This window comes from Coenobita brevimanus, chromosome 6, assembly GCF_032717465.1.
Source record: "Coenobita brevimanus isolate Jiangsu-jjx chromosome 6, ASM3271746v2, whole genome shotgun sequence".
Taxonomy (NCBI): Eukaryota; Metazoa; Arthropoda; class Malacostraca; order Decapoda; family Coenobitidae; genus Coenobita; species Coenobita brevimanus.
The window spans coordinates 1,358,739-1,379,837 of record NC_136959.1 but is presented as its reverse complement, the minus strand read 5'-3'; positions in this window follow the sequence as shown (position 1 = coordinate 1,379,837).

Below are 21,099 nucleotides of genomic sequence, written 5' to 3'. Positions count from 1 at the left end.
AAATGGCTTCTTGTACAACAGGAAACCATTTACTACGCTGGATGGTAACCATGTAACCAGATTTTGGTGCCTGGTGGTGTAGTGGGTAATTACGGCATTCCAATCGGATTGAGCCGGTGTTGGCTTATATCCAAGGGGTGGTTAGGGTTTACTGCTTACGTAATGCCACTCAGGGATGAGTGAGGCTGGTCACTCTCATCTTAAATGTCAGGACCAACTAACTTGCCTACCCCCGGGCTCCTACGCTCCTTATGGGGCAACGTAGGATTGGATGATATATATATATATATATATATATATATATATATATATATATATATATATATATATATATATATATATTATTGAGAAAAATGGTGGGTGGACTGGATATTACGTATGGTACTAGTAAATATCAGAGCAACTGAGTCTTTCATCCCCTTCAGTGTTTATTATTACGATTATAATATTATTAAGAGAGAAAACAATGTATTGATTTCACATTACTAATCAGAATTTAAAATAAGACGCTTATCCACGTTCTGGTCGCATCCGTCACTTATGTGATTAACCCGTAGCTTAGACAAAATGTAAGGAGACCCGACCATTCGTGTGTTTCATAGCTTACTCACGGGACACAGGTGTGCTATACTTTCATCATCTATTTAACTGCACAAGTGTAGTTTGAAATTAAAACGTCAATTGCAATGGGCAAGGCATATTATAAAATGTTACCTGTCAGTGTTACCTAGCTATGACTATACAATCCTAGGATGTATTCTGGGTTAATATAATACTGTGTTGCCTAACCACATTAATTCATGTGACATGGGAATAACGTAATAATAAAATCGCTAGTCTTTTACATATATAGAAGTATGTGGATTACATATTTATAGAAATATTTATTGGTCGCGATTGTAATGAGATAAGGAGACGCTCCGTCAATGTCCGTTACAATGTCTTAGGTCTATACTCTCTCTCTCTCTCTCTCTCTCTCTCTCTCTCTCTCTCTCTCTCTCTCTGTCAGTTTGTCTGTGTGTGTCAGACACGCGAGTCGAAAATCTCGAACTCCGAACTCAGATGCTTTGGCGTTGGCAGTGCTGACTGTATCACCAAAATCTGACCGGAGCTGTACGTTAATAGTAAAGTGCGTGAAAAAAAAAAATTTATATATATATATATATATATATATATATATATATATATATATATATATATATATATATATATATATGCCATACAAAGGGTGGCCAGCAGTAGGCAGATCTGTATCCAGTTATGACAGCTGTGTTGAGGGTGAGAGTGAGAGTGATGGTAACGGAAAGTTATGAAGAGACAGCCAAAGTAAGTAACGCAACGTCACCCCACGGTGGATTAAAAAGAAAGAAATGAGAGAGAGAGAGAGAGAGAGAGGAACCTAGCTCAGTGTGGCGAACCTGGCTGGATAGTGTTAATGAACCAGCCACCCGAAGCTGATTGCTGGATTGAAGTGTATTGGAGGCATGGGTCCAGCTTTAATCTGGACATCGGAGTGATTGCTTTCTCTCTCTCTCTCTCTCTCTCTCTCACACACACACACACACACACACACACACACACATTTTGCACTTAACTCCTCTCTTGGCTCCCTTCCTTCTTCATTCTAGTCTTGCTTCACCCTCTTCACCTTACCCCTCTCCTTCATGTTCCTCTTTTCCGTCATTTATAAAGCTGAATTATTAGCTGTACTTCAGACATGTCCTACGATTTTGTTTTCCAGTATGACCTGAGAGGTATGATTTTTAAGATAATCTGAGTGACTTCATAGGAGGGGACTCCATACAAAATAACATGCCAATATTGCACAATCCATCAGCAGAATACAGTATTCCTTTGCTCTTTTTAATTAAACCATATCTAAACTGATTTGAGTGCTTAAACAAATGCAAAAACCAACATTTTCTAAACATATGGAGCGAAAAATACTTGTTTTTCTATCAGTTGTCGTTTCTGTGCCCTAGGTAAAAAGCTTACTTGTTCCATGTCAGGTACACGATGATGATGTCTGTGTTACAACTGTTAATGAGGACTAAGGCAGTTATAAGCCGTATTCTTCCAACACATAAACACGACCATACTGACAGCACTAGCGTAATGTACAGTACAAGAAATGAGTCGTGGGGTATGTTAGGCCACAAAAGCATGTACATTCCAACAGGCAGATCACAGCGTCCGGGTAATGGGTTGTTTGGGTACTGGACGTGGGATTACTATGATGATTCTGTATCCCTCTGTTTTTCTTTAACTTACTTTACGCAAACACTCCTCTACTGCTGATAATAGGGTAAAGGGATGAGGTATGCAGTATAATGGCATGCTGTTGTAAATGGCTGAGGCGGAATGGTGGTGGTGTGGTATGGTAATGGAGAGGTGTGGTATGATGGAGGTGGTGCAATATGCTAGTGGTGGTGTGTGATATGATGGTAGAGGGTTGTGTAGTGGTGATGGTGTGGTATGATGATTAGTATGAAAGTGGAGCAATGTGGTATAGTGGTTGAGGAATGTGAAAGAATGGTGTGGTATGGTGGTGATGTGTGGTTGTGGAGAGGTGTGGTATGACTGTGGTATGGTATGTTGGTGGAAGATTGTGGTGTGATGGTAGAGGGATGTGTGGTCATGATGTGATATGGTGGTAGACTGATTGTTATACACAAATATTGTGTATCTCCTCCATTTCGGGGAACAAACATTTACATCGGGGATAGAAGGGGCTGCATTGTCAGGAATGTACTTATTTATTTTGAAGTTTCATTACACTCTTTGAAACTGGATTATCTTAGTTTTAGAGGGAGAAGTTGGCTCACTCCCCCTCCGAAGTTTCTATACCTTGCCACCCATCACCAGTCACCTTGGAGCTGTTAGGGAGGCAACATGTGTGTGTCTGTCGATGTTGTTAGATTAATTACCACATTGTTGGTTTACCGAGAGATCATGAAATTAGAAACGCATGAGAAACGAGAGAAGGAAAAGTATTTATGAGACTTTGTTAATTATGTAAGCATCTTATATCATTTTAAAGCTAGTTTGCAAGCATTAATATATACTGCTGGAGGAGACAGCATGATGCAGTACTTACCTTTACATGGTTTGCTGAACTAGCGACATTTGAAAGGCATTAAGTTGATTATACAATAACTGTAGTGATCATAGAAGAAAATTAATGCACATTGCTTGAATTAGCTTCAGGCAAATAAGCGGCCAGTGTTTAACGTGCTGTAAGCGCCAGAAATCGACAATACATGGTAATTAAGTGCATTTCCTTATTCAGTGTTAATGTATTGTACAATTTCGTAAAGCGAAAAATATTTATAAAAAAAACAGAAAAAAAATTATCTTTGTTGGTGTGATAGTTCAGCTGCACAATACCTGCACAGGTCATAGTATTATGTAGCTAAACTAAGTGACAGTAAGCTGATAAATAATTACAGGATATACTAATGCCCTTATATTCGTCGGTCATCTCCCAAACGAGATTTGCGATTAAGTATGTATGCATAAGGAACACTATACTGCTGAAAACCAAATAACGTTGCAGGTCAGTAGTCTGAGGAACTTCTTTGAGAGCTTTACGAACCCAATTAGCCATCTTCCTAATACTAGATCTGGAAGACACATCCCTGAAATACATCCCCAACACAAACTTTGAAAATAATGAGAAAAGTAGGAACAGGAAGACCAAGGAGAAGAAATTATTGGTGACAGAAAAGAAGGCATCTGTGAAAGAAGTAAACTGTCACTGAGATTAGAAGAAAAAAAAATTAGTTTACCTGGGACCACACGGATGTTACCAAAGTACAGGTCAAGGAATGATGTTAGTTATGAAGAAGAAAGATTCAATTATCTGAAAAAGGTAAGATGCTAAAGAGCCACTACACACTCTACAATCTCTTCAGAATCATTTACGAAGTTGCAACCAGAAGTACTTGAGTGATAATTAAGATCTTGTGTTGTCTTGAAGATTTTCTTTGAAGATGTGTAGTGTATAAGTAACCAGGTCGACTAAGATACGTCCATCCTGCTCTACGACCATCTTCTATCTGCCCAGAGAGAGGAATGTGAGAAAGGGAAATAATTTAGTAGAATTGAAGGGTCACTCTATGTCTGAACACTTGTTGGAGGTTAAGTGACATAAATACTCAGACTGACAAGTACGTGAAGTTATCTATGAACGTGAAGTTAAAATGACACACTGGTATGTATTATTAGGTTGTACTGTACTGCTGCCAATATACACTGATCTCAAGAAGTACCGAAATTAATAAGAGAAATATGGACGAACACTACATCACATTGCCCTGTATTTCAACAAACTTCCTGTATCAAATCTAGTGACAATATAACAACGTCATTTAAAATACCTGCCAGGAAAACAATTAGGCCTGAGTGCTTTTTAAGTGAACTGCCCTATAAAATTTCCTAGGAAAATTCTCTCTCTCTCTCTCTCTCTCTCTCTCTCTCTCTCTCTCTCTCTCTCTCTCTCTCTCTCTCTCTCTCTCTCTCTCTCTCTCTCTCTCTCTGTCAAAGTAATAATCGCACTTTGTATTCCACGTCTTCCCAACAAACAGCAAGCAGAACTTCATAAGCTGACAGTTCTCGGTATAAAACATCACTTTGTAAAATGATATTAATGAAAATGATGACGCTAATGATGACAATAAATGTTTTTCGCAGTAATAGAGTCAGAGGTGATCCAATGGTTTTAAACGCCCCCTCCATAAGCCCTGACGGGACCCTTATCGCTCCCTCACTATCCTTCATAATCACAATGGCTCTCTCTTCTCCCTTCCCTCGCATCCCACTCTCCTCCCTCATCACAGGCTGCAACATCATCTAGTCTTTCAATTTTACACTTAGTGGACGTAGTGCGAGGGTTGTAATGTTGTGCTCTTTGTGTGTGTGTGTGTGTGTGTGTGTGTGTGTGTGTGTGTGTGTGTGTGTGTGTGTGTGTGTGTGTGTGTGTGTGTGTGTGTGTGTGTGACGAACAAAATCTCTAAATCAGTTTTGATTTGATTTGAAAAAAGGAAAAAGAACGATTGAACGGGTTAGAGTCGGACAAGGAGATGATTTATTGCTTTTTAGAACGAAAGGCCATAGATCACACGTCACATGACAGATGAACTTACGAAATTGTACCTGATATAAATAAACTTGGTGGAAGGGTTCATGGTAGAGCAAAGATGAAGGGATTTGATTTTAAGAGCAATAAATCGAAGCTGAAGATCACAGGATATCAAATATTGCTTCCATCACTACAAAAACTTATGATTCGACTTGGACTAGATTTGGTGGAAGGTCAGCACAGGATGGGGAGGTTCGATCTTGAGAACATTAGGTCATAGACTGAGGTCATATGTCAAGGTCAGCTTAAACAGTTTTGTTCCAATTAGGACCAAACTTGGTGCAAATCAGGCAGGAAAGAAGTAATTAATTTTGAGGAAAATCAGTCGAAAATGAAGGTCACAGGGCAAAGTCAAATGTTCGGATCTTAAACCAACTGTAAGGCGCAGGTGTTACACTCTGAGGCCGCATTTTCCTTTTCCTTTTTTTTTTTACAGTTATACTGTTCGTCATTGTGGTAAAGCGGATATAAGAGTGGACTGCACTTCCTCATGATGACGCTTCTCAAATATCTGACATTGCCACAAAATAATCGGTAGGACTTTTTTTTTTCTTGAGGCTTTATCATGCTTGTGAGGGGCAGCAACGTCATACTAACAATCCGACCAGTACCATCATACCATTCCTCAGTGAGCTATGGCCAGTATATCACAAACTTGACGGCCTAAAGGGGTGTGTGTGCAATAATCTGTTGGTGATGGGAACAACCACACCACCACACCACCTATTGTTCCCTAAGTAATACACAGAGTCAGCTATAGAAAAAAAATCTAAAATAGTATTCTATATTCATTATTTTCATGCAACGATCCAGGCCAAATTATAAACACAGAGCGCTTTAGTGTGAGGTAATGGGGAGGGAGGCAAAGAAGTGCGTGTGGCCACTCATTCCAACTCTTTGTAGCTGCTGCTTCTCTCTCTCTCTCTCTCTCTCTCTCTCTCTTTAAATTTCCTACCCTCCTCTGCCTTTTCTGTTATTGTTTTTTTTTCTTCCTTTTATCTTACTTTCAACTGAAACTTTTTGTTTACCTTTGTGTCTCTCTTCGCCACATTCAGTCCCTTTGTTTCTCCGTTTAAGAGAGAGAGAGAGAGAGAGAGAAAGAGAGAGAAAAGAGAGAGAGAGAGAGAGAGCACCATCCAACCCAGCATGAATAAAAATCAATAGAACATTATTAGTTTCAATAAACGCAATCCGCCTTAATTCCAAAGAGCCATTTATCACTCTAGGCAGTATTTCTTCATATACCAAACCCAAACTGGTGGACGTGTGTGTGTGTGTGTGTGTGTGTGTGTGTGTGTGTGTGTGTGTGTTATGATGGGAGGTTGAGTACCGTGAGGGCCAAATGGATCTACTGTGTTGACTGAGCGATTTGTTGGTGTGGTTTGAGAGGTGCATGAGTGAGTTTCTCTCTCTCTCTCTCTCTCTCTCTCTCTCTCTCTCTCTCTCTCTCTCTATATATATATATATATATATATATATATATATATATATATATATATATATATATATATATATCGATATTCCTAACTCTCTCACTCAGTTGTCTGCTTGGCACATTGAAATATTTTCCATTAAGCCAGTCAACACCAGAGTGTGTTTTACATTTCCTTGCTTCCTTAAATGTTTTTTTTTTTTTCATCAGGATTATTGGTAGCTGAGGGATTATCTACACACTATCTTACTCTCTTAATCTTTTCCTCTCCTCACCATTTAGTTTACATATTTACAGTATTTCACACATCTTCGCATATTTACTATCTTACTGAGGTGATTAGTTGTTCTCTGTATTAAGCAACACCTTCAACTGGCACTCCAGTCTGTGCATAAAACTTAAACGATGCCTGCTGTTAACTTGTATATGAGAGAGAGAGAGAGAGAGAGAGAGAGAGTCAGTACCCTGTTTCACATCATAGTCTACTCTCTCTTGCCACTTATCCTCCTTTCGACACACTTCTGTCCACTTCTAATGTACCATCACCTTGCTGCAAAGATACTTAATAATTACAGCCTCTATAAGTGTGCCTCATTTCATCAGTAAATCACACTGCACACACACACACACACACACACACACACACACACACACACACACACACACACACACACACCAAAGGCCCAATTAGAGCAAGCATAAACACAGCAAACAATGATAAATCAGTACAGTTTACACTAGGAGGGTCATGGAAGGGAGGTAGTGGAAGGGGATATATTCTCTCTCTCTCTCTCTCTCTCTCTCTCTCTCTCTCTCTCTCTCTCTCTCTCTCTCTCCCAGATTTCCAGATAAACAGTATATTCTGCTAATAAAATACTGCAACACTCCCACTCCTATTCCTAACATCTAGACAAACACAAAACATAGACACCTATTTTTCACTTAATCATCAAGTATACCCAACTCCACACCCTCATATTGTTTACTATAGTTTCACGGTCCATTTTTACGTTTGATATCACACCCACATCAAACCTACGCCGCAGTAATAAAGAAAATCCTATACCATACCACCTTCACTCTGCAACACCTGTCTTTCCCGCCGTTACATCATTAGAGTGGCACCTCTCTCATCACACACACACACACACACACACACACACAGGTTCCGTTATACTGGCCATTCCCTGTTGTCAGCAATGGATTAGCACCAATTAGTCCACTGAATTAAGTGTGGGTGTTGACATAATCCAAATGTATGATGGATTTCCCTTCCGCTGATTATAGAGACTGGGAACGACTTATATGATCAATGTTTTATGAGGTGTCGAGGCTTATTAGTGGGGTAGTTTCATGCTTTTAGAGTTTATTGATTGGGACATTGTTGTGGTGCTGAGAATGAATACCGTACTGGATTTATACTATGTCTCCTGCTATATGGAAGCATTGTTGTTCTTTCTCAGAGGCGTGACTATAACGGGAAATATAGTTACACACACACACACACACACACACACACACACACACACACACACACACACACACACACACACACACTCGAATACTATTTATTTATCGCAGTTTTAAACAGCACAAAACTTCATTAGCACTGACATTTGTGGATCTCACTAATGCACCTGGTCAGCCACAATATATTCATAATGAAGGCGTTGGACATGGGGCTACAAAGGACCTTGGTAATGTAATTCTCATCTGGGCACCATCAAGCAGCCAGATCTCAAGGTGCCACTTCTACCTCCCCCTCCCTCTGCACTGTGTCACAGGGCATCAAGACAGGCCCACTGTTTTTTCATGCTCCCCCTCTGAGGGTTACAGGTCATTGATAGAAATACATCAGTAATTTCACTTCTGATGCCAGAGCTGACAACTTTCCCTTGCATGTGGTGCCCTCCATGGAGACTCTAATGGAGTGAACTGCATATAATGATTTGACAGTCAACATCGCCAAGACAGTAGTAATGCACATCAACCAGGGAACGAACAGTACTCAACCTCCCAACATTACATTGGGTACTTGTGTCATACGAGTGTCTGAGGACATTAAGCCGCCTGTAAATAAATCTACATAATCCCACCTCTACCTCCTGCCAAATGAGCTGAAAAATGTTTACACGTGCAACATTTTCATTCCACCAAAGTTCACTTACGCATATCTTTCCTGAAAATCATCCCTCACAACTGTCTAGAGGCAGGTAAAGGAAAAAGTCTGTGGCTTGTAATTATCCCCAGACAGACATACACAATTTACCAAGAAGCCTTAGACATTCCTACCCTGGAAGCTGCATTAAAAAAGAATCAGTCTGAAATTACTCATACTCGTGGACCCTCACATTCGTTCTCTTCTCCTTTAAATGCCATTCTCCATTCACGCACAACAGGCACCACAACATTGCAACATCCATGGAAACCCGTCGAGACAGATATAAAGCAGTCCTTTTTCGTTGTTGTTGTTGTTGTGGTGGTGGTTGTGGCTCATGGTGGTGGTGGCTGCTACCGTAGAAAACCGACCACTTCAACTGGTCGCTCCCATAAGTGTTTTGTCGACTTTAGGTTGAAGGACTGTCTGTTTTGTGTTAGTGTGGTTCGTGAAATGAGCAAGTAGGGTGAGGTGTGGAAGGATGCATGACGGTATGGAGGTATCGAATTGATTTTAAGTTGCATTTTGTGTTGATTTTGTACCAGCGAGAGATGGTGACTGCATCGCAGTCTCGTTAAGTGTACTTGTATTTCCTGCGTAGGGTAGTTTCTGGGGAGTATATGTCTAGTGGCGGTTAATGAGGGATATTATCTGGTTGAAGGTTTTGGCTTGCTGTAGTGGTTATGTGTTTATGTATGTGTTTGTGAAGTGGAGTGTTGAGTGGACGAGGAAGGATGCTTCTGAGATAATTCGTGTAGTTTTGGAAGGTTGTTCGATTGTTTCTGTGAGGAGGGCATGATGCAACATGAAGTTGAAGAGTTCATATTGTTGCACAACCCCGGTCTGCCTGGCGCAGCAGACCATTTGACCGCAGGTATGCAACTGCTTCTGTGAGACGTCCCATAGCCTCCTGTCACCGTTCATACTGTGTCTGCGTCTAGTACGGCATGTGTTGTTCGGTGCTTCACTATATATATTACGTTATGTGGACTTCCTCTACATGCAAGGCACGTGTCATCTGTGATTCCACCCAGCTCAAATGAAAGCTGGTAGCTGAGGAGAACTGATTTACGTCCTTATCCAAGTATAGCTGGGTGACTCGATTAACTCTATTTAAGGATACCTCTGACGGGTGGATGTCAGGAGGGGGGCTTGTAGTACTGTGTTCTGACTGAGGTGTTTATAGTCCTACACGTGAAATGAGTACATAGTCTGTTTTTATTGCTAGTGTTGGAATGTCTGGATGTGGGATGTTGTTGAAGGAGGTCTGATAACGTTCATGTGGTGATTATGTGCCAAGTTGTGGTGTGTGGCTTTGTTATATAATGCCAGAGATGTTCTGTGTTAGTGCAGACTGGCCCCTAGAACTGTGTGTCTCTCATGTCATGATCTTTAACTGGGAGGACTTCAGCTTGGGAGTTTGAGCTGTGGGAGTTGTATTCGTGCAGCTAGTGATAAAAACGATAAACAGTTTGTAAATATAAACTGACTGTTTGAGGCAAATTCCTCGTTAGGTATCAGTGCTCTAGACCATCTCTAGTCAATAAGATCTTAAAACTACTAAGCCTCGTAAATAATAAGCTAGTGATAATCAGCTTCCAAAATCTCTGCAATACTTCAACATACAGTGTTATTGTACAATATTGCTATACTTTTAAATATTTGGTAGAAGTTGCTGTAGCAGCAGTAGTAGTGGTAGTAGTAGTAGTAGTATATAGTAGTAGTAGTGGCAGTAGTTACAACTCTACCGTAGGATTATCGGAATGTGTAGGATTATCTGCATGTGAACCCAGTGGATTGCAGGCTGAAGCTGCCCTTTTCCTGCAGTTTACCATCCTTCTTTCAGGGGTCAGAGAGGAAGTTGAGGGACGTTTGTATAACAGAGCAGCTCCACCGCCCTTCCGTGTCGATGCCACCTCGTGAAGGCGTCCCTCTCCAACACCGCTATACGTGTAAAAGACCATTATATTTGGCAAATTTAATGTTAGTTTTTTACCATTGTTTGTCGAATGAGTGTACTGTACTTTATTGCAATAGATTCGTCATACACAGCAATGCTTCTGTTGAAAGTGTTTGCAGCGAATGTTTGTTATACCATCAATTTACTGTGCTTATTAATTAAGAGATACAATCATATCACGGCTATCGTGAAAATGATATAATAATACTGGATAATAGGCTGCTGCTCTAAGTAATGAATTATGAGCATTTGGTATATGGCCAATAACCTCAGTGCTGTTATATTCGTGTATGCGTTCTTGTATTAACATCAACATTGTAATATTATATCTGTTAGTTGCGTACGATGAAGATTTGCTATATCATCAATAAGAACTGTAATTAATAATTAGTACATTCAACCATATGAAAGATATTCACCTGAATGTAATACACCACTACAGTATTACATGTGGTATACAATGAACTTTCGCACCAATAACAATCACTGCAGTTCTGTTATATCAAAATATAATGTGTTCTTGTATTATTATCAGACAATGCAACATTGTTAGTGCCAGTTGTTGAAAATGAGACACTATCGGTAAACACTGTCATAATATCAGGCTGTACTATACCACGCATAATATTATTCAGCTATATCATTACACCCTGCAATATTGTTGATTACGGTATTAGTGTATCAGAGTACCGTTACAATAGTGTTCTCCTGTTATACTACTGTTTTATTATAGGTTTATGCAGGGAATACACAATGCATAAGGAATATATATATATATATATATATATATATATATATATATATATATATATATATATATATATATATATATATATATATATACTGCACTGGCGGACACAAGGGGTGCTGTGGTTGAACCAATGTCGCATACTATAAAGTATGCTTGCACCCAGTCGGCTTGGGCGGGCCGATTACACTTGGTTTACAGACTACACACACATCCAAAGCCACTCCAACACTACAGTTACACTTATAAGCACTTCTCACCCTACATACAATCTCTACTAGACAGCCTAAGTCACTTGGTAGAGATACATTGGCTGTATCGTCCCTACTTCGGTCGGGATAGGCCGGTCCTGCAGTGGACACACAAATGGCTGATGAGATTATATATATATATATATATATATATATATATATATATATATATATATATATATATATATATATATATATATATATATATACAGTATAATCATTATCAAGCCGTTAGCTTAATGTTTCCCCTAAGATCACAGAAAGTACCGGTATACATCAGTTACTCGTTTGCATATTATTAAATCAAAATTAACCATGGCTGACAACTGTCCGACCGCTGATATGTGGGGTACTCAGCTTCGTAACAAGATACCGGAACTTCAGTGATCACTGCTCCTCCGAACTAGCTGCTTGTGTCCCTTCATCATTGCGATGGGCGTGTAGCACCTGTCTAGCAACAAACTCTCATCTCTTTCTGTCCAACTCTCTAATGCAAGAGTTAACCGTTACTCCCAGTCCTTCATTTATGCAACAGGTCAACTTTGGAACTGTCTTCCTCTGTCTATATTTCCTACTTCCTATGACCTCTAGTTTTTTAAACGCAGTGTGTCGTGACATCTCGAAATGAACGAACCTTGAATTTGGCTCTCTGTTGTTTTTTTTTTTTTTCTTGGAACAGTTTGCGGCCTCTGGTCTTTGGTTCCTGCTTCCTTGCATAAAAAAAAAAAAAGAAATCGAACAAAAACAATGCGATGAAATTATCCAAAAGTATGTGTGTGTTCCATACCTCACTTCAAATGTTGCAGTGCCTCTTTACAAATCTTACTGAGAGAGCAAAACTCGACCATCCTTTAATCATCACCGTATAGAATGACTTCCATCAGCATAAAGAAAGTAGGAGTAGGTCTATATAGAATAAGGAAGAAAGACCACTGGACTGAAGGTGGGGGGGGAGGTGAGGGGGACGATCTGGAAAACAGAGAATCGAGTATACACTGGAAGAGGAGGGAAAAAAGATGAGACTGGAACACAGATGAGGTTCATTTTGATAAGATAATGGATAAGGGTGAACTGGGGTGGAAAACCGGCAGAGAGAAGCTTGAACTGGAAAATAAGGATGAAGGTCGTGACTGGAAAACTGGGGAAAGGGTATCAGGCTGGAATCGTGCGGAAAAATGTAGGACCCGGAAAATCCGTGAGAGATCTGAAATAAAGCAGAAGAAGAAGATTGCCTTGAAGCTAGGGCAGATGGGAAATACTGAGGGAGACTGGAGATAGAAAAGTGAAGGTTTAAGCTGACAGTAATCGAATTAGGAAAGTGACGATGAGTGAGAGTAATCGTATAGAACAGTCTGGGAGAGAGAGAGAGAGAGAGAGACTGTGTGTGTGTGTGTGTGTGTGTGTGTATGTGTGTGTTATGATGGGAGACTGAGTACCGTGTGGGCCATATGGACCAATGGGCCAGTTGTGTATTCTATTTCATTAATACTGATTTTCTGGTGTGGATTGAGACGTGTGTAAGTAAATTTAGAATTTCGAGTGCTAGTCTCTCTCTCTCTCTCTCTCTCTCTCTCTCTCTCTCTCTCTCTCTCTCTCTCTCTCTCTCTCTCTCTCTCTCTCTCTCCCAGATTTCCAGATAAACAGTATATTCTGCTAACAAAACACTGCAACACTCCCACTCCTATTCCTAACATCTAGACTAACACAACACATAGACACTTATATTTCACTTAATCATCAAGTATACCCAACTCCACACCCTCATATTGTTTACTATAGTTTCACGGTCCATTTTTACGTTTGATATCACACCCACATCAAACCTACGCCGCAGTAATAAAGAAAATCCTATACCATACCACCTTCACTCTACATCACCAGTCTTTCCCGCCGTTACATCATTAGAGTGGCACCTCTCTCATCACACACACGCACACACACACACACACACACACACACACACACACACACACACACACAGGTTCCGTTATACTGGTCATTCCCTGTTGTCAGCAATGGATTAGCACCAATTAGTCCACTGAATTAAGTGTGGGTGTTGACATAATCCAAATGTATGATGGATTTCCCTTCCGTTGATTATAGAGACTGGGAACGACTTATATGATCAATGTTTTATGAGGTGTCGAGGCTTATTAGTGGGGTAGTTTCATGCTTTTAGAGTTTATTGATTGGGACATTGTTGTGGTGCTGAGAATGAATACCGTACTGGATTTATACTATGTCTCCTGCTATATGGAAGCATTGTTGTTCTTTCTCAGAGGCGTGACTATAACGGGAAATATAGTTACACACACACACACACACACACACACACACACACACACACACACATCGTGAATGCGTCCCACTTCAACACCGCTATGCGTGTAAACGACCATTATATTTCGCAAATTTAATGCCAGAGTTGTACCATTGTATTTTTAGAATAAATTTAGTTTACTTTATTGCAAAAAATTCATCACACACAGCAGTGATTCTGTTTAATGTGTTTGCAGCGAGTGTTTGCTATACCATTAGTTTAATGTACGTCCTAATTAAGAGATACAGTCATATCACCTAATACAGCTACAGTGCATATGATATAATGATATTGGATAACTGGCTACTGCTGTAAGTAATGAATTATGAGCATTTGGTATATGGCCAATCACCGCAGTGCTGTTGTATCCGTGTATGCGTTCTTGTACTACCATCAACACGGGAATATTATAGCTGTTAGTTGCGTAACATGAAGGTTTGCAATATCATCAATAAAAACTGTAATTACTAATTGGTACATACAACCATATGCCAGATATACACCTGATATGATGGGAATGGTTAGTAAGACACTGCTATTAAATATGGTGTGCAATGAGCTTTCGCTGTATTTAATATCGCTGCAGTTCTGTTATATCAAATTATGTGTTCTTGTATTAATATCAGACACGGCAGTATTGTTAGTGCTAGTTGTGGAAAATGAGACAATATCGGTAAAAACTATAATATCATCAGGCTGTAATATACCAGGCATAATAAGATATGGCAGTATCATCACACACTGCAATATTGTTACGTTTGATATTATCGTATTAAAGTAACGTTACAGTAGTATTCTCCTATTGTACTACTGTTTATTATGGGTTTATGCAACGAATACTCAATGCACAAGGAATACACGATTAGAAGTGTGGGTAATACTTTTCTTAGTGTATGCTTAGGCACATGAAGAATAATGGCATAATAGCCGACATTGGTTCATATTCCTTAATCGCTGTAGTCTACTGTATATAATGTTCCACAGCATACTATTTCGAAGCAATGCTATTTCACACCCTACATGTATTTATCTTAAGACGAAGTGCAGCGTATACAGCGATACAAATTACTATTAAGTGAATAGGTACTTTATCTATATGTATAATCTCCTGAATTTAAATGATGTCAAAGTTGCACCCACAGTTATCTGCAAAATTATGAACTGCAAGAACGCGTACGCAGTGTAAGATGTGCGCTCTGTGCGGAATGTAACTGTGTATTTTATCCATCAGTTGTTTCAGAGTTAAAAAATAATGCAAGTCTCATTTTTTTTTATCAAAGTATCCAATAATTTCTTTTGTTATTAAAAAATGGCACCTCTTACTCTTTGGCTAAAACGAATAAAGTTAGCTTTTGAATGTGGGGTTAAATGAGTCCCATATAACGAAAGAAGTATAATATAACGAAAAGGTACCATATAACGAGAAAAGTGCATACAACGAAAGAAGTACCATGTAACGAAAAAAGTACCATGTAACGAAAAAAGTACCATATAACGATAAAAGTATAGGAGGGGCTCGATTTTGTAGCCAGGAGAAACTGTAACTTGAAGTTTTATGAACCTTATAATCTGCAAAACACTTAAATATTTTCATATAAATACATTGTTTACAACTAAATACATTCCAAAGTTACCCGATTCTTTCCCCACATACACGAAAACTCTGGTATAAATTTATAGGTTATGAGTCGGTGAGGCTTGGGGACTAACAAGAGATCGAGCTGGCTGGATGATCAGGGATTTGGCGCCCCTTTTTAAAGTGACAGCGTCCGGACTGACTCTATCGGGAGCGTTTATGTGAGGCTACAGTACGTGGTGAATGTTTTTGCCGTATCAGAAAGAGTCAGGATTCCGGGGGCTTGAGTGGTGAGTGAATGGAAGCGTGGCCCACTGGACTGGGCAAATTTGGGAGCTGTCTGGACGTTGCTATTCCTCACCCTGCTCTAGGGTGGGAAAGGAGGTCCTGATGATGATGATGATAATGATGTAACGTCTGCACATTGCTAAGTAAAATCATATTATGGGCTAACCACTATTCAGCCGTTTGCTTAAGGTTTCCCCTAAGTTCACAAAAAGCCGAGAATAAATTCATCAGTCACTCGTCTGCATATTATTAAATCAAACTATCTATCCGCTCATATGTGGGATACTCAGCTTAGTAGCACAATACCTAAAGCTTTTGCCCAGGGTCGGACACGTAAATATATATATATATATATATATATATATATATATATATATATATATATATATATATATATATATATATATATGTATATATATATATATATATATGAACAAAAACAGTGCAATGACTTATCCAAAAGAATGTGTGTGTTTCATACCTCTCTTCAGTTGTTGCAGTACCTCTTTACAAATCCTATTGAGCGAACAAAACACGACCATCCTTTCATCATCACCTTATTGCATGACTTCCATCAGCATAAAGAAAGTAGGAGTTCGCTAGGTCTATACAGAATAAAGAAGAGAGACCACTGGACTGGAAAAGTGGGGGTGATGAGGGGGACGATCTGGAAAACAGAGAATCGAGTATACACTGGAATAAGAGGAAAAAAGTATGAGACTGGAAAACAGATGAGGTTCATTTTGATAAGATAATGGATAAGGGTGAACTGGGGTGGAAAACCGGCAGAGAGAAGCTTGAACTGGAAAATAAGGATGAAGGTCGTGACTGGAAAACTGGGGAAAGAAGCTTAGGCTGGAATGGTGTGGAAAAATACAGGAACCGGAAAACTCGTGAGACATCTGAAATAAAGCAGAAGAGGAAGACTACCTTGAAGCTAGGATAGATGGGGAATACTGAGGGGCATTGGAAATAAAAATATGAAGGTTTAAGCTGACATTAGTAGAATAAGGATTAAGGTGACGATGTGGGAGACAGTAGTCGTAAAGAACAGTCTGGTAGAGAGAGAGAGAGAGAGAGAGAGAGAGTGTGTGTGTGTGTGTGTGTGTGTGTTTGCAGCAGAATGAGTCTTGCAGAGATATAAGGACACTGAGAGGAAGGGCAGGTTGTTGGGTGTGGCAGAGACTAATGGAGCAGGTGGGAGGATGTGGAGGGTGGGGTGGCTAATGGACTACGTGACAACTAGGCCAGGTGTGTGGGCAGGTGAAGTGAGCTCGGAGGATGAGAGAGAACGAGTGACTCGAGAGAGTGTTTGACGGAAGAGGGGGGTGGGGGGAAAGTAGGATGGAAGGGGAGAGGAGAAAAAGGGAGAGGGATTGGGGGATTTAGGAGAAAGAATGGAGTGGTTTTTTATTTTATTATTTTTTATGTAAGGAAGAAAGAACCAAAGGCTAAAGCCCGCAAGATTGTTCCCTCCAAGAAAAATGAAAACAAGATAAAGGAGAGCCAGTTTCAAGATTCGTTCATTTTGAGATGCCTGGACACACTGCATTTGAAAGACTGGAGGTCATAGGCCATAGGATATACAGAGGAAGCCACTTTCAGAGTTGACCGGTTGCAAACATAAGGACTGGGAGAAACGGTTAACTCTTGCATTAGAGTTAGAATGCGGATGAGAGCTTGCTGCTTAACGGGTACTACACGTCCGCTGTAGTGGTTGAGGGATGCAAGCAGACAGTTCAGAGGAGCAGTGGCCATTGAAATAGCATAGGAATGAGATAAAAATGCAACAGTGCAGCGAGGAGACAGAGGTTGAAGGGAGCCAGCAAGAGGAGAGTTAATGAGACGAAATCCTTTGGCTCTACCTTGTTGAGAAGAGCTGTATTTGAGGGGCCACCCCATACAAGAGAGTTGTACTATACACAGGGGAAAATAAAACCCCTGCATAAAGTCAACAACTGTGCAGAGGTAAAAAAGGCATGGAAACGGCTTTGCACACGTAATCTCTTATAAGCAGATTTTACAAGAGTGGTAATATAATCTCTCCAAGATAGATTCCGACAGAATGGAACCCCAAGTATATTAAAAAATGATGCTGGATTGAACTGGATATCGTTAAAAATTTAAGTCCGGAAGGGAGGATGATCAGAAATCAGAATGGGTGAGAAGATCGCCAGTGGAGCGTGTCTGGCGGAACCCATACTGATGATCGGAAAGAAGGTTATGATAGGGAAGGTGATTTTTTTTTTTTTAAGAACAGATTTAAAAACTTTTGAAACAATTAGCTGAGAGGTATAGAAGTGTACAAGATGAGCTGAGATATTTTTACTGTAGCATCATCTGTAACCAATGGTGTAGCCAGGGGATTGGCCTGGGTAGCATTGGCCAGACACTGGAGTATGCCTAGCCACCCCAGTGGCCATCCTAAACATCTGGGGGAACATCAACGGTTCACCATGAGGATTTCTCCTGAAGCCATGCCATCATAAGGCTCGGCCATCCCCTTGCGACCCCGTGGCCTCCCGATGTTAAGGTACTTGGAACGCCCTTAAAAACATCCAAGTATGTTAAACTCTACACGAATTTTAGTTGTTTCATAATCAAGTTGGACGTGTATTGATTTCCAGCATAGTAGCACCTAACCGGAAGAACTTTTCAGCAATGAATTTGATTAAAAGGATTAGTCGATTATCTAAGTTTTTACATTACGTGGCTGGCATGGGATGAAAAAATATTGTTGCGTTACCCCCTAGAGGACCGCAACGGGGAAATGTACAAAATGTGGACAAAAGAAACATTGCCTTATCCCGAGCACACGAGGACTGAGTAATTTCTGTATAGTGATTTACAGGGGGGTGGGGATTTACTACCACTTTCCCCTGACTTGTCCCCACCTGCTACCACTCATTCACTGTGCCTCCTATAACTCATCAGCCTGAAATGACCCTGTTCTTGTGCACTCTCTTCCCTTTGTCTGCACAGGTCCATCCGACTTTCCAATAAATATTTGCATCATGGAAAATATTGCATCGAAGAATGTTTATACAATTTCTACTGCCCCAGTTGGTGCATCCATAAGCCGAGCAGGATGACGTGATGCACTAGATATGGGAACATTAACACCGCACGATCTGTACACCATGGCTGCAGTCATCTGTCCGTACTTATCATTAAGGAGTTCTCAAAATGTACTATAAAATAAAACCTCAGAACTCACTGATGGAAAGTCATAGAAACGCTCCTATTCCTATGGACACATTTATAAGCCAAGCAGGTTAACAGAATGGACTAAAAATGAGAGCATTAACACTACATCCTCAACACCATTCTTTGACTTTTCTGATTTGGCAGCGCAAGACTGGCGCTTGTCTCAGATGCATGACGTCCTGGCTCCACCCTCTTATATAACCTTGGATGGTAGGTGGCTGTGGGAGGCAGAGACGGAGAGCAGAACAGAATGACCAGTGAGGCAGTGAACTAACCGTGAGAAGAAAAAGAAGACTGGATGAAGTGAGTTACGTAGGATAGGGCCGGAGGGAAATGCAGAGTTAGAATGAGATGCAGGAGGATGAGGGATGAGTCAAGATAGTGAAGCAGTAAAGGAGACTGGAGACGTATTGAAAAATTATATTCCGCCATAAGGAGTAAGACAAGTGACTGAAGTGAGACAAGTGAAAAGATTTAGAAGCCGAGAAGGAGAATGGGGGAGGGGTGAAAAGAAAAAAAAGAAAGAAGTGGTGTGATGGGAGTGAGTTAAGTGACTGAGGAGTGAATCAGAGGTGTGGGCAGTGAGGCAGGGATGTGGAAAGTGAGATAGGGGTGTGGGGAGTGAGGCAGGGGTGTGGGGAGTGAGGCAGGGGTGTGGGAAGTGAGATAGGGGTGTGGGGAGTGAGACAGGGGTGTGGGGAGTGAGGCAGGGATGTGGAAAGTGAGATAGGGGTGTGGGGAGTGAGACAGGGGTGTGGGGAGTGAGGCAGGGATGTGGGAAGTGAGGCGTAAGTGTGAGTAGTGAGGCAGGTATGTGGGCAGTGAGGCAGGGGTGTGGGCAGCGAGGCAGGGATGTTGGGAGTGAGACAGGGGAGAGAAGAGTCGCGTAAGGGTAGAGAGACGAAAACGGGGATGTCAAGAGTAAGGCAGGAGTAAAGAGAGTAAGGTTGGAATATAGGGTAACGCAGGGGTAAAGACAGTAAGACAAGTGTAGACAGTGGGGTAGCAGTAATGAAAATAGTAAGTCAGGGGTGAAGAGAGTGAGGCAGTGGAAAAGAGAGTACGGCAGAGATAAAGAGTGTAAGGCAGAGGTAAAATGAAGTAGGTAAAGATCAAGAGAAGGCAGGGGTGATGATAATATGGCAGGGGTAAAAAGATTAAGGCAGAGTTGAAAGAAATAAAAAAAGGGTGAAGAGAATAAGGCAGAGGTGAAAGGAATAATGCAGGGGTGAAGATAATATGGCAGGGGTTACAAGAAAATGGCAAGGATGGGAATTAGACATGTGTAAAAGAGCGAGGCAAAGTTGAAAAATGACAAAGAAGAACTATCTGATCAACACGTCTCTGTCCTATCACAGCAAATCGTGTTTTTGCCTTGGCGTTTATATCAAAGGAGAGTAATTAAATGCCTGGTAAAGACTCATACATTTCATAATTACACGAAAGAGAAGAAGGACATTTGGTATCAGTTATCCTTGCGTACAGTTACGTTACACGTCCAAATCTATTCAATTCGCCTTGTAGATTACTGAGAGAGCTAGGATTTAGATACTAGTGTAGTGAAAATGCCTCTGGTGACGATTGGTTAACTAAAAAATATTGATTCTGAAGCACCAGGTAGCTACGTAACTCACATACAAGTAAAGGAATAAAGGAAAAAATAAGATACTGTGAGGAAAAAAGGAAAATGAATGTACAAAGGAGAGGCCTAGGAAAATGGAGAGAATGGGTCAGGCTATCTTAGGAAGGAAGATGAGGAGGCGAAGACTGTAATGGCCAATAGATGAGTGGACAAAGATGAAAGCAGCAAGGAAAAAAATGGAGAAGAGAGTGTGCCATAAAATACGAAATCAGGGGGAATTAAATACAGCGGATATTATCACTTAATTCCTCTCACACCCTTCATGGTTACAGTACATGATTTCCGTATTTGTCCCCTGTTTATGTGTGTGTGTGTGTGTGTGTGTGTGTGTGTGTGTGTGTGTGTGTGTGTGTGTGTGTGGTGATAACAGAAGATGT